Consider the following 17,269-nt stretch of genomic DNA (forward strand, 5'->3'; position numbering starts at 1 on the left):
TATGAAGTTGAGGATTGCTCTTTCAAGAACTGTGAAGAATTGTGTTGGAATTTTGACGGGAATGGCATAGAATCTGTAGATCGCTTTTGGTAAAATGGTCATTTTTACCATGTTGATCGATTTTTACTATGTTGATCAGTGAGCATAGAAGGTCTTTCAATCTTTTCAGATCTTTTTCAATTTCTTTTTTCAGAGACCTGAATTTATTATCATAAATGTCTTTGACTTGCTTGGTTAGGGTTATACCAACATAATTTTTATTCAAGGCTATTGTGAAGGGTGAATTTTCCCAAATTTCTTTTTCATCCCATTTGTTCCTTGTATACAAGAGGGCTGTAACATTTTTTAGTTAATTTTTTATCAGCTGTTGGAGTCCCCCAGTAGAATTTTAGAGGTCATTTACATATATTAACATATCAACTGCAAAAAGCTTTACTTTGGCTTCTTCCTTTCCAATTTGTATACCCTTTATCTCCTTTAGTTGTCTTATTGCTCTAGCTAGGACTTCAAGCACAGTATTGAAGAGATACAGAGAGAGTGGACAGTTTTGTCTTGTCACTGATTTCAGTGGAATCGCTTTAAGTTTCCCTCCATTTAACTTGATGTTGGCAATTGGCCTTTATTGTGTTTAGGTATATGCCTTGTATCCCTGATCTCTCCAAGAGTTTAAATATGAAAGGGTGTTGGATTTTGTCAAAAGTTTTTTCAACATCTAACGAGATGATCATGTGTGTGTTTTTTTCTTTCAGTTTGTTTATATGGTGGATTGCATTGATGTACTTTTGCATGTTGAATCGTGCCTGCATCCTTAAGATGAAGCCTACTTGATCATGGTGGAGGACATTTTTGATGTGTTCCTAGATTCAGTTTGTGAGTATTTAATTGAGTATTTTTTTGCATCAATGTACATAGGGGAAATTGGTCTGAAATTTCTTTCTCTGTTGGGTCTTTGGGTGGTTTAGGTGTCAGCGTAACTGTGGCTCCATAAAATGAGTTTGATAGTGTTCCTTCTGTTTCTATTTTGTGAAGTAGTTTGAGAAGTACTTGTATTAGTGTCTCTTTGACACTTTGGTAGAATTCTGTATTGAAATCATCTGGCCCTGGAACCTTTTTTGGTTGGAGGACTCCTAGTAACTACTTCTTCCTTAGGGGCTATAGGACTATTTAAATTGTTTGCCTGATCTTGATTTAATATTGGTAAGTGGTATCCATCAAGAAAATCATTTATTTCATTTAAAATATTCAGTTTTCTGGCATACAGGCTTTTGAAGTATGACCTAATGAAATTTTCTATTTCCTTGGTGTCTGTTGTTATGTCCCTTATTTCATTTCTAATTTTGTTAATTTGGATACTCTCCTTCTGCCTTTAGTTAGTTTGGCTAAGGGTTTGTCTATGTTGTTGATTTTCTCAATTAACCAGTTTGTGATTTTGTTAATTCTTTGTATTGTCCTCCCTATTTCAACTTTATTGATTTCAGCCTGAGTTTGATGATTTCCTGACATCTACTCCTCTTTGATGGATTTGCTTCTTTTTGTTCTAGAGCTTTCAGGTGGACTTTTAAATTGCTTGTGTGCCATCTCTCTAATTTCTTTATGAAGACATTTAGGGCTATGAACTTTCATCTTAGCATTATTTTCATTGTGTCTCATAAGTTTGGGTACGTTGTGCCTTCGTTTTCATTGAATTATAGAAAGTCTAATTCATTTCTTTCTTTCATCCCTGACCCGGTGGATATTGAGCAGGGACTTATTTAGTTTCCACGAGTTTGTAGGCTTTCTTTAGTTTCTGTTGTTGTTGAGTTTCAGCTTTAATCAATGATGCTCTAATAGAATACAAGGCATCATTTCAGCTTTCTTGCATCAGTTGAGGCTTCCTTTGTGGTTGATTTTGGAGAAGGTTCTGTGAGATGTTGAGAAGAAGGTATATTCTTTTCTGTTTGGATAAGATGCCCTGTAGATGTCTCTTAGGTCCAATTGACTCATAATGTCAGTTATTTTCATTATTTCTGTTTAGTTCCCTTTTTGATGATCTGCCCTCTGGTGAGAGAGGTATGTTGACGTCTCCTACTATTAATTGGCTTTCAATGTCTGATTTAATCTTTAGTAATGTTTCTTTTTAATGTGGATTCACTTGCCTTTGGAGTACATGTGTTCAGAACTGAGACTTCATCTTGGTGGCTTTTTCATTTGATGAGTATCAAATGCCCTTCTGCTTCTCATCTAATTAATTTTGTTTAAAAGTCTATTTTTTCTTTTAGGTATTAGAATAGCTGCTCAGCTTGTTTCCTGTGTATGTTTTCTTTTTCCTGCCCTTTATTCTGAGGTAATGTTTATCTTTGTTGCTGAGATATGCTTTTTGTATGTAACAGAATGATGGATCCTGTTTTTGCATCCTGTTAGTTTGTGTCTTTTTTTGGTGAATTGATACCATTGATGTTGAGAGATATTAATGACCAAAGATTGTTAATTTCTGTAATTTTGATGTTGGTGGTGTTTGTGTGTGCATGTGTGTGTGTGTGTGTGTGTGTGTGTGTGTGTGTGTGTGTGTAGATGTGTGCTTCTCTTCTTTTTCTTTTGCTTATGTGGACTTATATTCTTCCTCTCTTTTCTTGGATGTAATTACCCTCATTTGGGTGGAGTTTTTCTTCTAGTATTTTCTGTACAGCTGAATATGTGAATAGATACTGTTTAAATTTGGTTTTGTTTTGGAATATATTGTTTTTACCATCTATGGTAATTGAGAGATTTTCTGCGTAGTAGTCTGGGCTGACAACTGTGGTCTCTTAGGGTTTGCAAGTCGTCTGCCTGGTACCTCCCAGCTTTTAAAGTCTCTGTTGAGGAGTCAGGTGTACTCCTCATAGGTCTGCCTTTGTATGTTACTTGCCCTTTTTCCTTGCAGCTATTAATATTCTTTCTTTGTTCTGTAGATTGAATGTTTTGATTATTATGTGGTGGGAGGATTTTCTCTCCTGTTCCAATCAAACTGGTGTTCTGTATGCTTCTTGTGTGTTTATAAGCATGATTATTTAGGTTGAGGAAGTTTTCTTCTATGATTTTGTTGAAAATATTTTTGGCCCTGGAGTTGGGACTTTTCACCTTCTTCTATTCTTATCATTCATAGGGTAGGTCTTTTCCTAGTGTCTCAGATTTCCTGGATGTTTTGTGTCAGAATTGCTTTAGTTTTTACAATTTCACTTACTGATGTATCAATGTCATTTATTGTATCTTCTAAGCCTGAGATTTTTCTCCTCTATCTCTTCGATTCTATTGGAGATACTTGTACCTGTTATTCCTGTTCTTTTCCCTAGGTTTTCCATGCCCAAGGTTCCTTCAGATTGTGATTTTTTTTTTTTTTACTGTTTTTACTTCCGTTTTCAGGTCTTTTACAGTTTTACTCATTTTCTTCACCTGTTTAATTGTGTTTTTCTGTATTTCTTTAAGGGATTTATTAATTTCTTCTTTAAAGGCTTCTATCTTCTTCATGAGACTGGATTTAAGGCTGTTTTCTCGTCCCTCAGCTGTGTTGTGATATCCTGGGCTTGCTATAGAATGATATTTGAGTTCTAGTATTCCCATATTGCCCAGGTTTTGTTACCTTTGTTCTTGCTGTGGTCATCTTGAAGTCTCTGGTATTGGTTGGTGGTCCCTGGGGCACACAGGCTTCCAGATATGCAGGTAGGTGTGAGATCCAGTAGTTGAAGGGTAGAGGGGCCAAGGCTTAGCTCCCCTCTGTTGTGTTTGCCCTGCACTTTTTGGTCCCTGTGGGTTATAGGCCTCTGTATTTCCAAGGATGGGCTACTGGACAGAGAATTGGGTGCTCCAGGGATGGGGCTGGTCTCTCAGCTTCTAGGTATGCCAGGAGAATAGAGCAGAGCAGAAATAGAATTATGGTAATTGTGGGTCTTACTTGGTGGTCCCTAGTGGCTACTGGCCTGTCTTGCCCAGGTGGCAGGCAAGGGTCTCCAAGCAGTGGGGTGTTGATGGTTCCCTGGGGCCTTCTGGCCTTAGGGTCAGGGGTGAGGTCCAGTAGATGGAGGGTTCAGGGAGCTGGACATAGTCACCACTGTTGTGTTTGCTCTGTGCCTGGTGCACACATGGGGCTGACTCAGAGATTTCCCCGTCTTCCCCAGGTGGCCACTGCAAGCATCCAAGAAACTAGGGCAATTCTAGTTGCATATATTGTTCTGAGTGTTTCTTGAACCTCATTGACCAACAACTCAACAGAAGGTTTTCCATGTGTGGCCATGAAGTGTTGGTTCACATTTCCCCTTTTGTAGCCACTGTACTTCCCTGGATAGCCTCAACTTTGCCTTATCCTAGACACCATGGACTTCTTATTTGTTTGGCCTCTACATTTACTTCAGTTTATACACTTAAATATAAATATTCAGAACTAGGATTTACAAATAAGAAGTAAATGCAGTACTTCTTTTGTGATTTATTAGAATATTTTCCAGTTTTATCCATTTTCCTTCAAGTTTCATTTTTCCTTGCAACTGGATAGTATTTCATTATGCCTGTGTACTGCATTTTCATTATCCATTTAGCAGCTAATGGACGCTTAGGCAGATTATACTTCGAATCTGTTGTGAACAAAGGCAACAAGCATAAAAAAGTATCTATAAAGCAGAATATTGAGTCTTTGGAATATACAAAGGAGTGTTATAACTGGGTCATATTGTGTTCCTACTCTTAGCTTTGTGAGAACATTCCACATGGATGTCCACGATGACTCACCATTTCCAGTCCCACAACTGTGAAGGAAATTTCTCTTTTCTCTACAGTCTCAACTAGCCAACTTTGATGTAAGTTATTTTCTGAATCTTAACCATTTTAACTTAAGTAGGATGAAATCTCAAAGTACTTTTAATTTGAACTGCCCTAATTGCTAAGGATGTTATACATGTTTTAAGATATATTTAAACCTTTGGTCTCAAGTTCATGACACTGTGTGGTGAGGCGGTACAGCCTTCCTGCAGGAAGATAGTCACAGGGAGTTGACTTTGAGAATTTAGAGTTTACCTATATCTGATTTTCCTTCTGCTTCAAGTGTGCACTTATAGATGTGATCTCTCAGCTTCCTGGTATTGCTGCCTGCTGCCATGCTTACTCTAACCCATGAGAATCACAAGCTAAGTAGACTTGTGTGTAAGTTGCCTAGGTCATAATGTTTAATTGTGCATCAGAAAAGGAATTGATACACAGAGCTAGGTCTGGGAATACACAAGTGGCAAAAGTGTACTTGGATGGTGCTAGAAGAAGGAGTGTGGAGACAGTGCTGGATGGCAGCATCTTGTATATTTACAAGAATTATCTTGAAGCTATCATTTGGATTTTGTGTGTGTTTGCTTGATGAAAATAGTAATATATATGATACTTATTAATGGCTATATAAATTTATTTTAAACTATTTCATTTATTATAAGCATTTTTCTTACACTTACGGTTGTGCACATGTGTATTTTTTGTAACCATTGAGGCGAATAAAGGACAGTGGGCTCCTTGGAATGAAGTTACATATTTAAGATAATTAACATCACGATGTTGGAAAGGAAAATTGAACCTAGGTCCTCTGGAAGTGCTGAAAACAGCTGAGCCACCTCTAGAGTCTCTGTTAAAGCTTTCCTCCATGTTACACATGCCTTTATAGTTTCTTGACCTCTATCTACACACATTTATACCCAAATGCCATATTTTCTATTCAGTACTTAGGATTTGGATGTAGTAGAGAATTTGCAATGTTTATCTGGGACTCTTTACTTTATGTATCTCTCAGTTCCACTCATTTCCCTACAAATTGCATAGTTTCATTTTATTGTGTGTATCACTTTAACTATGCATTGTTTTTATATGGATGTATAAAATGATTCATTTTTTTATCATTGTGAATAGATCATCAATAATTGTAGATGGACATGTATATCTTTGACAGGCTATAGAGTCAGTTGAGTATAGCTGGTCATACGATCATATCACTAGGTCACAGGGAAATCCTCTGTTTATATTTTTAGAGGCCTCCATATTGATTTCCATGATGAATGTACCAGTTTATTGTCCAACCAACTTTGAGGAAGAGTTACTCTTCCTTGACATTTCATCATACCTCTTGCCATTAGCTTTCATGATGATAGTCACTCTGATTAAGGTGTGGTAGACTCCCAAAATGAGTTTAATTTACATTTATTTTATGGGTAAGCAAGTTGAAAATATTTTTTACTGGCCCTATGTATTTATTCTGTTTAGAATGGGATATTGAGTTTATTGGCACATTTATTTATTGGAAGTTTAAGTTTTTGCTATTTAATTTTCTGAGTTGTTTGTATGTTATAGATATTTACCTCTGAATAAAGTAGAACTGAAAAAGATTTTCTTTAATCTATATGTAGAGTGTTTCTTCACACCATTGATTGTTTCTTTTGATGTGCAAAGCATCTTAACATTATGTAATCATATTTGTCAATTCTTGGGTTTATTGATTGTTCTATTGGCACCCAATTCATAATGTTCTTGCATATAGTTATACCTCCAAGTGTTTCCCCTAGGTTTTCTTTTAGAAGTTTTACAAGGGATGGGATAACAATTGAGATGTGATATGAATAAATTAATAAAATATATTTTAAAAAAGAAGTTTTAGCTTTTACATTAAGGCCCTTGATACATTTTGAGTTGGGTTTTTTGTTTTTGTTTTTTGTTTTTTTGGTTTAGGGTGAGAGATTGAATTTAAATTTCATTTTTTATAGGATATCCAATTTTGCTAGCACCATTTGTTGACTAGATTTTTTTTTCCAGCTGACAACTTGGTCAAATATTTAGCTGAGGTGACCTCAGCTGCCTGAGTTTATTTTTGGATCCTTTTTTATATCCCATTCTGTTCTTGTGCCATTGCCACACTCCCTTTGGGAAAAGCTCTGTAGTATGTAGTGAGATCACATATTACAATATTTCTGGTGTGTTTGTCTTCTTAGGACTCTTTTGTCTATATATTGTCTATTTTTTTCCAATATAAAATTTAGGCTACTTTAATCTAGCATAGAGAACTCCTTTTGAATCTTGATGAGATTGTACTGTAGATTATTCCTATATATTTTGAAACATTATAAAGGAGATATTTTTTTTCTCAGCCAGTTGATAGTTGTACATAAAAGCTTCTGGGACTTTGTGTATGGATTTAGATATTGTCACTTTACTGAAAGTGTTTATCAGATCTAAGATTTCAGTTGGGGTCAATGGAATCTTTTACTTGAAGAGTCATCATAAATAAGGATACTTTATCCTCTTTTTTCTATTTCCTATTATCATGTGTCTTGTCTTGCCATGCTAGCTAAGACTTTGCACAGCACAGTGACTAAGAGTGGAGTGGATATCCTTATGTCTTTTCAGACATTAGAGGAAATGCTCTTTATTTTCTCCCATGTACTACGAGGTTGGCTCTGTTTGTCATAATCACCTTTATTATTTGAAAGGTATGTCCCTTCTATTCTTAATTTCTTTTGACTTGCATTGTGAATGATGTTCAACCTTTTAGAAATGATTTTTCTGTATTTATTACAATACTGCTATTTCTGCCTCTATGTTTATTTTTATAATATATTTCTTAATTGGCTTGTATTGGAGAAAATTTGAATTCCTGAAATAAAACCAACCTAGAATGTGATATATGATATTTATGTTTCTTGCGTTTGGTTTGCAATTAATTCCTTGATATTTGTTTGGATATTATTCAACAAGAGAAACTAGTATATAATTTTTGTTAGAATATGTTTATTCATCAGGCTAATACCAGCTTTGAAGAAAAAGTTTAGTAAGATTAATTCTTTTTTACTTTATGGAGCATTCTGAGAAAAGGGTGATTCAAACTTCCTAAAGAATCCAATAGAACTCTGCAGTGATTTGTCCAGTCCTGAGGTTTGCTTTTTTGGAAGACTGTTAATTACTCTTAGATCTTTTCTCTGTTATGTTTCTGTTCAAAGATCACTGAGTTGTATAGACATTGGGTCTAGTTAAATTTTGTGTGTGACATTTTTGTTGACTTACAACTTTTTGTAATAAAATTTTTAAAAATTTAATAAATTCATAATTTGAAATATCTATGTTTTGCTGAAAATGTTTTCCCTTTCTAAAATAAAGTATCATTTGTGATCTTAAATCTACCCAATTAGTATTTATTAATTTGTTTTATAATGTTTCTTTAAAATTTTTCTAGTTCTCCTTTCTTGATTTTGTACCCACTGAAGACATATTTTTAAAAATCAGACATTATTCATATGTTAGTTTGAAAAGCAAGATTATTCTAAGTTTAAAATGAAATAAGCCATCATGTAACATTTAACTGACAATAAGGTATTGCAGTTTTCAACACATATTTTTGTTGTGTCACTTCAGCATAAGGATTTTAAACATCACGTTTTCCTTGTTCGCCTACAGTGCCTTTCCTGGGGAATAGTGCCCTTATATTGTATTTTTACAATTGGCCAAACAAATCTGGGTTTTGAGCTTGAGACTCATATTCTTTATGTTACATAAGTATATACACCAAGGATAGAAGAAATATAAAAAGAGTGTGTCAGCAATGCACATTGACTCTCCTGAGGACATTTAAAAAAGATACATCTTACAAACAGTTTCAATCAATAGACATACTGGAGGTGAAATTTGTTGTTATGTATATTTTCCAGTGGTGCATTTCTGTTTTCAACTGGGTATTATAAAGAATTTTTATTATTTTAAGAAAACTAGACATATATAACTTACTTTCTCGGCCTTTAATTATTAAAACATTAAATGATGAGTTCTAAAAGCTTCAGATATCAGAGACAATATAATAATTAATTTCAAGCCTGAAGATAATTAAAAAATTTAACACTGCAAGTAAATGTTATAAGTAAATGGAGAAATGATAATATAGGATTATTACCAAGTGCGTTTGATTGACTAATAATAATTATCTATTGTAGGATTTGAGGTGGGCTTATGTCAGTAAATCGAAGCTTGCGTGACTGTCATACCCAAGGCTCTGGGTTTGGTCTGCAGCACAGAAAAGAAAGTAGCTGAAAAGAAATACATGGCGCTTTCAAACAGAACAGAGACTTTCTTTTCTTCCTTCACTCTCTTTCTTTGTTTTTCTCTTTCTTCTTTTTTCCTGGTTTGATTTTGATCATAGGAACTGTGATTTGGACGGAGACAGGAATAAGCATGATCCTAACAAAATATAAACCGGAAGTTCACAACAAGCTTTCCATACATTTTACTCTAGACATTCATTTAAATCACAATAAAGTTACTTTTAAAGTTACTTTTCTATTTTTGAAAATAAACATGTTTTTTTATCACTCACAAATGTCTCCATCCATTCACTCTTGAACCTATTTATTCGTCGGAATATCAAAACCTCCATTGTTTGTGTTTGAGCAGCTGCGATGAAGTTTGACTAGAACACTATATTTTACTGGTCACTTTTCAAATTAACAGCACATTGCTGTGTTAAATTGAAATTTCAAAGGTAGATTTGGTATCTAATGTCTATATAGCCAGTGCTCAGGAGGCTGAGCAGAGGAGTTTCCCTAATACAATATCACCAAGCCTTTTTTGAGAGAGAAAAAGAGGTGGTGGGGGGGACACAAAAAAGAATGAGAAGAGAAAGAAAAAAGTCTCTTAAATTCAGTTAAAATTATGTAAGTATGTTACTAAAGCAATTAAGAAAAATGTAATTTTTAAAAGTCTTTTTGATTACATAGTCTAAGGGAAACCTGTACAGCTTTGTGAAACTAAGTTTAAAATTTTAAACAAGTTTATTACTAGAATTCTTACATTAATGTGACTTAAAAAATGGACAACATAAAAGTAAAGCTTAAATTACATTGTAAGTATTAATCTGAAGAAGAACATGAAAATTATTCGAACAACTTGTTCTCAAGGTTCTGGACAGAATAGAATAATATGAATTTTAAGTACAAGCACAACCATATCCTTCTGTGGAATTGTCAAGTAAGCTGTTATTCACAATATCTCATGGAAGATGAATAAAGTTCTCATTCTTTCAGATAACAGAGGTAAAATACTTTGTAAGCAAAATGTCTGCAAATCAAGTTAACAGCATATGGAAAATGATCAATCACTATTAGATCTGCAGGACCAGAGGACAACAGTGTGATGCAAAGCAAAATATCATCTATCCATAACAATTAAAATAGAAAACTAAAATACAAATGTTGTATCTGCCTACAGGCTTTGGAGGAAAAAAAAAAAAGCAATCAGGGCTAGGAAAGAAAATGCCAACTTGAAAACTAGGTGAAAATAAGAAAGATAAGGTGATGGCACTCAGTGACTTTTCTCTGGGGTTGTTTACTTACAAGGAAATCAAGATAGTAATTCGTTTTGGTAGCAAAAAAATCAAACTAACTAATCAAACTCCTTGGGATGTTAGGAGTGATAATCCAGAGCATAGTGTATGAGAAGAATAGTATATGCTTAAGTTATTGTTAATAGGTTACAAGAAAACCTGAAGATCCTGAGATGGAGCCTAAGAAATGAAGGAAAGTAGAGTTGTTCTTATTATCGGTATTTCTGTTCTATTGCTTAATATGTCCTGGTAGCTCAGTTTGTTTTGAAATTATAAAGTTGAGAAAGCAAAAGTAGACAGTGTTGTCTGCTCAGTTGGAAACACAAACATTTTCACCTTACCATATCCAGGGCTTAGTCTCTTAAAACATTAACAGTATATTGTGAATTAAAGGAATTGCCCTTTTTGCATAAGAAATGAAAGGATGGACCTTTCTTGGTAACCCATGAATCATCACATGAAGATTCAACCATCCTTTTTTGGGTAGAATATGCATGTTTTATAAAAAGGAGACACAGTATTCTAAGATATTGAGCCATAGTGAAAGTAAAATAAATGAAAAACATAAACAATTTTAAATATTCCAGATATTATGGTAAGAAAAAGATTTTAAAATAACATGGTTGCTATATTCATAAACACAAATCATTTAAAATCACTAGTCAAAAATGGGTACATTTTCAAAGTTAAAATATATGAAAACAAATAAATATAGAAAATCTAGGAAAAAATAAAAATAATCTAAACAAGATATCAACATATAACATAGCAGCAAATTAGCAACAGTATTTGTAAAAGCCAACAACCTAGAAAGGAAGGGATAATAGGATATAAAGATGTGACATTAAAGAGGGGGAAATGCTTAAGGAGAAATGAGTCTTAGGGGTAGAAAATAGGAAGAGGGGGTAGGGCTCACTAAAATGAAATCAGGAATAAATAGCCATTCTGAAGCCTGCTACTTTGTAAGACTGTTTGTTTGTTTAGTTTGGTTTTTCAAGACAGTATTTCTCTGTGTAGCCTTGGCTGTCCTGGATTCTTTTTGTAGACCAGGCTGACCTTGAACTCAAAGATATCTGTCTGCCTCTGCCTCTCTGAGTGCTGGGATTAAAAGCATGTGCCACCACATCCCTTCATAAGCCGAGTTTTAAAATATAAATTAAAGCAAAAATAGTAAAATAGTGGTATCTTCATGGCTAGATAACATTGCTAATAATTAATAATTATTAATAAATATATCTCATATCAGGTATAGGATTCCTCCTCATGAGCTCTTGGTAAGGAAAGTCCACACACACTATAATAATAGAATCTGTTGATATGCCTCTTGATTTCCCACAATCTCTAGTTGGTAAGATTGCTGAAGAGACCATATGCTTTAGTTGTAAGATACAGAGAATTGAATCTGTAACCTGAGTTGTTTTCCTGAAAGCTACTTTTCATAGTACTGAAAGAGGCTATGCAACCCACTGGAGTAGAAGACTATGTCTCTTCATGTTAGCCAAATAGTAACTAGGTAAATCCTGTACTTTTCTGGATCTATGTTCCTCCTGTCTCTGATGTCCTCTTCCTGGTACTATTTACAGTGTAACAGTCAAATCTTTCTGTTTCTGTGTCCAAGATTGAAATGGAATGCACAAGCACAGTAGACCTGAAGCCCTCTGCTGCTATCTCCCCCTCACATGGCAAGAATAAAAGAGACCATGCCTCATAGAAGTGCTGAGGCCTCCTTCTAAAATGACACTAATTACATCAAGGACCTATAGTACCTCAGCTAAAAAGGATTCATTTCTCAAAACCAGAAGGTGGCTTAAGACTATAATATATTGATTTGGGAACACAACCAAAGCAACCACATCATCTGTGAGTAGATGTTCTCTAAAAATATGTTGATAAATTCCCTTACTTCTTATTAGATCATTTAAGTTTTAGGTGCAGACTTGAATGAGTTAACTAGAGAACTGAAAGAATATTGCTCATTCTCTTTCTTCATTTCATAATTTTGGTGGTCACAGTCCTCTTTCTCTATTTCATTCTAATTGGCTACACTGGGGAAACTAACTTTCCTGTATTCAATGGACTTCATAATTGCATATGTCTCTGACACATACATGCATATTTCCACTTGTATTCAATGCATTCCAGTGCATATTTCTTTGCATTTTTGATCATCAGATATGTATTGCCAACTACATGTTTGCTAACTCTATTAACTAATAAATATCTCAAAAGACAGAATTTTCAAAATTATTTAATTTAAACTATGAAACCAATAGCCTTTTCCATCTCAATCTTGATGTAATTGTTAAAGTGAAATCTAAGAATATCTTTAATTTTTCTTCTTTCTCACTTATCTATATCATATAGAGCCAGGAAAAATCTTGTGATTGTAGTTATGATAATGCTGACATGAGAAACAAAGTTAAATTCTATGATGCCTAGGTTTGTTAACACTGACTTTGAACTGTTTGTGAGCTGGAAAGCTGGCATACAGTTACATGAGGAGACATAAAATAATTGAGATTATGTTTGCAAAAATAAATCATACAAAGGGACCATTATCTTATATGTTTTATATTCTACTTTAATTGACTGATTGTTAGGGAAATTTTGTCAGAAGTGCCTTGCTTCCCAACTTTTAAATACTCATCTAATTTAGCTTTAAAATGGAGGAGGAATAATGACTGCTTCAAAAAGTTCAAACATGTGATTCCCAAATATTTATATCACTATGTTTTAATGCTGAATAAAATTGTAATAAAATTCAAGTAAAATAGGTCCCTGATCATCTATGTGAGTAAAGAAGCTTCTCATAAAGAAAAACATAATAGCTAAATTTCTGTGTTATGTAAGTGTAGTTATTTTACTCACTTATCAATGAAAGCCCAACCAAATATTGCTATGAAGTCAATGTTTAAGTGTTAACAATACAGTATGCTCAAATTAAACAGATCACCCTAATAATATGTGAATCTCATTTAGTCATTTTAAGATTTAAAGAAATAAAAATAAAGCCTAAGTTTTCCAAAATAGTCAGGAAAGTATTTAGTTTAGTCAGCTTTTGCTCATGTCAGCCTGTCTTGTGAATTTTACTTTCTAGCCATCATAATTGCACAAGACAGTACCTTAACATAAATAGACTTCATTAGTGTGTGGGTAAACTTGCATATATTTATCTATACATATGCATATGAGCTGCATTTGTAATTTATGAATATATTCATAAATTTACATATTTGTATATAGCATGTTATAGATATACATATCTACCTGTGGCAGGCACATGCATGTGTGTGTGCATCTTTTTTGGGGGGCTAGCCCAATGTGTTGCCTCAAAGAAGGGTCACGAGCCCCTCATGGGCAGCTTTAGGTGACTGCCTGGTTATCTTAGTGAGCTCACATGATATTCTTTTTTAAATTAATTTATTTTTTCACTTTACATCCCGATCATATCCCTCTCACTTTTCTCCTTAAGGTCCAACCCTCCCTTCATTGGACTTTCTCCCTTCCCCCTCCCTTATTTATCAGAAATATGAAGCATTCCAACACACTCCGGTTTATCAAGTCACATCAGGACTGAGTATTTCCTGTTCTTCTGTGGCCTGGCTAGGCAGCATTGCCAACGCACGTGGTAAAAAAGTAGATAACAGAATCTATGTCAGAGACAGACCCCAGTTCCCATACTAAAGGATCACATGAAGCCTGAGCTGCTCATCTGCTACATCTGTGTAGGGGGCACAGGTTCAGTGTACACCTGGTCCTTGGTTGGTACTTCAGTCTCAGGTTTCTCTGGGCCTTGGTAGTTGACTCTGTTGGTCTTTTTATGGACCTCCTGTCACCTCCAGCTCTTCAGTACATATACTAAAATTGGAATGATACAGAAAAGGTTAGCATGTCCCTGTGCATATTTATCTCAATATAAAAATACAGTTGGAAACAAAGTGCTGTGTAATAGAGGCCCAGGAACATGGTTTGTGCAGAAACTAGGTTAAAGTTTAAAAGCATGGAGTAAAAAGAACATCAGGGAATGCTTAGACCTTATCATCTATTCTTAAGTTGTATTTTACTGTAGAATTAAAGTTTCACACAATCTGTCTTGAAACATGACTTGAAAAGAGCAATTGGAGTTGGCTAGGATAAGAACATTAACACAGTCACAGTTTGGCTTGGAACTGTAGTTCCAAGGAGAAACAAAACAAAACACAGATGTCCAGCAAAACACATGTATAATGAGTTGAACAGAAAACAGGATGGAAACAACCAGAAAACAGACTAAGTTGATTGTGTTTTCTTGAGATTTGCTATCACCTCTACAGAAATCAGGTGATAATTCATTTCAGCATAGACTGGTATGGTTAGAGCATAGACTTAAAGCTATTTTGTGAAAACATCTTCAATTAAATGTTAATTAAATATCAATATTAATGAGTATTTACTAGTGAATGTTATAAGTGAATGTATAAGATAAGGAATGGAAAAGTGCAGTCTGGGGAGATGTGCTTTTTGTGCTAGAAATATATCTGTAACCCTATTCCTATGGCAATATGGGAAATGGACTCAGAATTACTGGAAGCTCCTGGAACAGCTAACCTGACATACACAATGGTAAATAACAAGAGATCCTGCCTTACAACAAAGGAGGAAGTAAAGACCAGCAGACAAACTGTCTTCTGATATCTATTCTGTTTGGTGGCATGTGAGCTTAGTCTTCAGTATGTCTTTGATGCCCTATTTGGAGTGAATAGTTGTTCACATCTTCCTTGTAAAAAGTTAGTGCAATATTATTCTTCAGGCCCCACTGTAACTCTGAAAATGTGGGAAAAGATAATTTATTGATGATCAGATAAAGAGTCTTCAAATGGTCCTTTCTCAGAATTCTTGTGCTGGTCACTTGCTTGTTTGGCTAGTTTTATTTATTGGACTTGTTTGTAGAGTTATTTATCATATATTTAGTGACAATTAACTTCTGGTTATATTCAACCAATTGTAAACTCCAGTGTGTGTTTAAAGTAGGTATGAGTCATGGGGTTACTTCCCCTTTCTTCTGCCTTGCACTATATTCTGGCATATATCTATGTTGGTTTCATATTCTTTTGAAGCTATCATCTTTTACTTGAAACATTTCTTCCTAGAGGCAAGCTAATTAATACTCAATAGAGTAAATAAAACAAGATAAACAAACAAAACTCACAAGTCTTAGGAAGCTCTTGAAATTTAAAGATTCATTAAACTCTTCACCAGTATTTCAGAGATATTACAATTGCTGGAGAAGGGAAACTCTACTATATTCCAGCCTAACTTAAACTTGTATATGGAGCTGCAAGTTTTTACCTGTCATCACACAGGTTGGGCTATCGTTCTGCTATGTATCTTAGTTTGATCTATTCATGCTCTTGTAAAACAAGAACATCAACAACAACAAACCTTATTCATAATCCTGTAAGTGGCCTTGCTAGTCTTCATTCAGTGCATTAAGCTGAATATAGGTGGAATAGAACCCTCTGACTTATCCAGAGCCCTTTTTGGAGTGAATTGATGTTTGTTCATGTTTGCTCAGAAAAAATACAACAAAACTCTTGGTAGAATGTGCCCTCACTGGTCTGAACTGTGTGACGTTTAAGAAATTATACATCGACATCTACTTACTTTGTTATGCTCAAAGGCATGGACCTATGGAAGATGCTTAGGTCATGAGGACAGAGCTCTCATGAATGGAAATCATATCTTCTTTAATATTGCCAAATAGATATTTTTGGCCTTTTATACCATATTCTGATAGAGAAAACATACTCTCTGTGAAGCAAAAATAAATCTCCATCAGAGAATCCATCTACCAGCATAGTATCTTGTGTATGCAATCTCTGGAACCATGATAATGATGATTCTCTTCTTTATAAGCTATTCAATCAATGGTGATTTGTTTGGAATCTTAAATAGTGTGAATCTCCATCCTCTTGCATTCCCATTTTGGTCTGCAGAGTGATGGTCTAGCTCCTAGTGAACTATATTATCTTCTTTCCTGGGCAGCATGACTCTTTCTCATGATCATTTTTGTTTTAAGGATAGCAATGTCTTTCCTTAAACTTTTCTGTTGGCAAACTTTAGAGTGCATTATGGCATTCTCTTGGATTATTTAGCATTTTATTACTTGCTTAATCTATTCCTTTGTTAAATTCTCTCTAACATGAAAGAACTAGAATCGATTTCTCTTTGTCTTATTTTAATGTTCTTAAATGGGGTCATATCATTATTTTCTAAGACAATAAAATTTATTATAATTCAATTAATGTTTATTCTCTGGAATTTGGGATGATTTTTTTCAGTATCCCTTCACAAATTGTTGTGATATGCTGCTCTTTTGGTTGCTGGCTGCCTCCCAAAACACTTGGACCCGTACTGTTATTCATGACATTTTGCATTCCATCATTTTGAAAACAAATGCCTTTCCATGGCTCACTGAAAAAACAAAATGCTTTTTTATTGTTTCAGTTCATATTGGGAATTTTAATATGCTGCATTGTTGCTGATGAAGCCCAGTCACAACAGGGAACTTTGTACATTTGTTATAAATTTTAGCTATTTTAAAACTAATTGTGATTTTAGTATAACTAATTACTTTGGAAATACTCACAGGCTGAGTGAAAATGTCAGTGTTAGGAAGAAATCTGCAAAGATTTCACATCTCCTAAGTATAAGCTAAAATTAAAGAGATTCAGTGAATGTATTACAGATTCTTTCTTGGAATGCCAGTGCATCATAGAGAGGGGCCACCTCTACTTAGGATTGAAAATCAGTTAAGAGCATTGTTATAAGACACTAGAATTATCTCAAATTGTTTGAATGAATGTGCACTTAGAGGTAAGAGGCTTTTAAGAATAGTGAAGTTGTGGGATTTATTTCCTAGTTTTGCATTGGCTCAGAAGCTTATCCATA

Source organism: Acomys russatus, chromosome 1 (assembly GCF_903995435.1).
Source record: "Acomys russatus chromosome 1, mAcoRus1.1, whole genome shotgun sequence".
Lineage (NCBI taxonomy): Eukaryota > Metazoa > Chordata > Mammalia > Rodentia > Muridae > Acomys > Acomys russatus.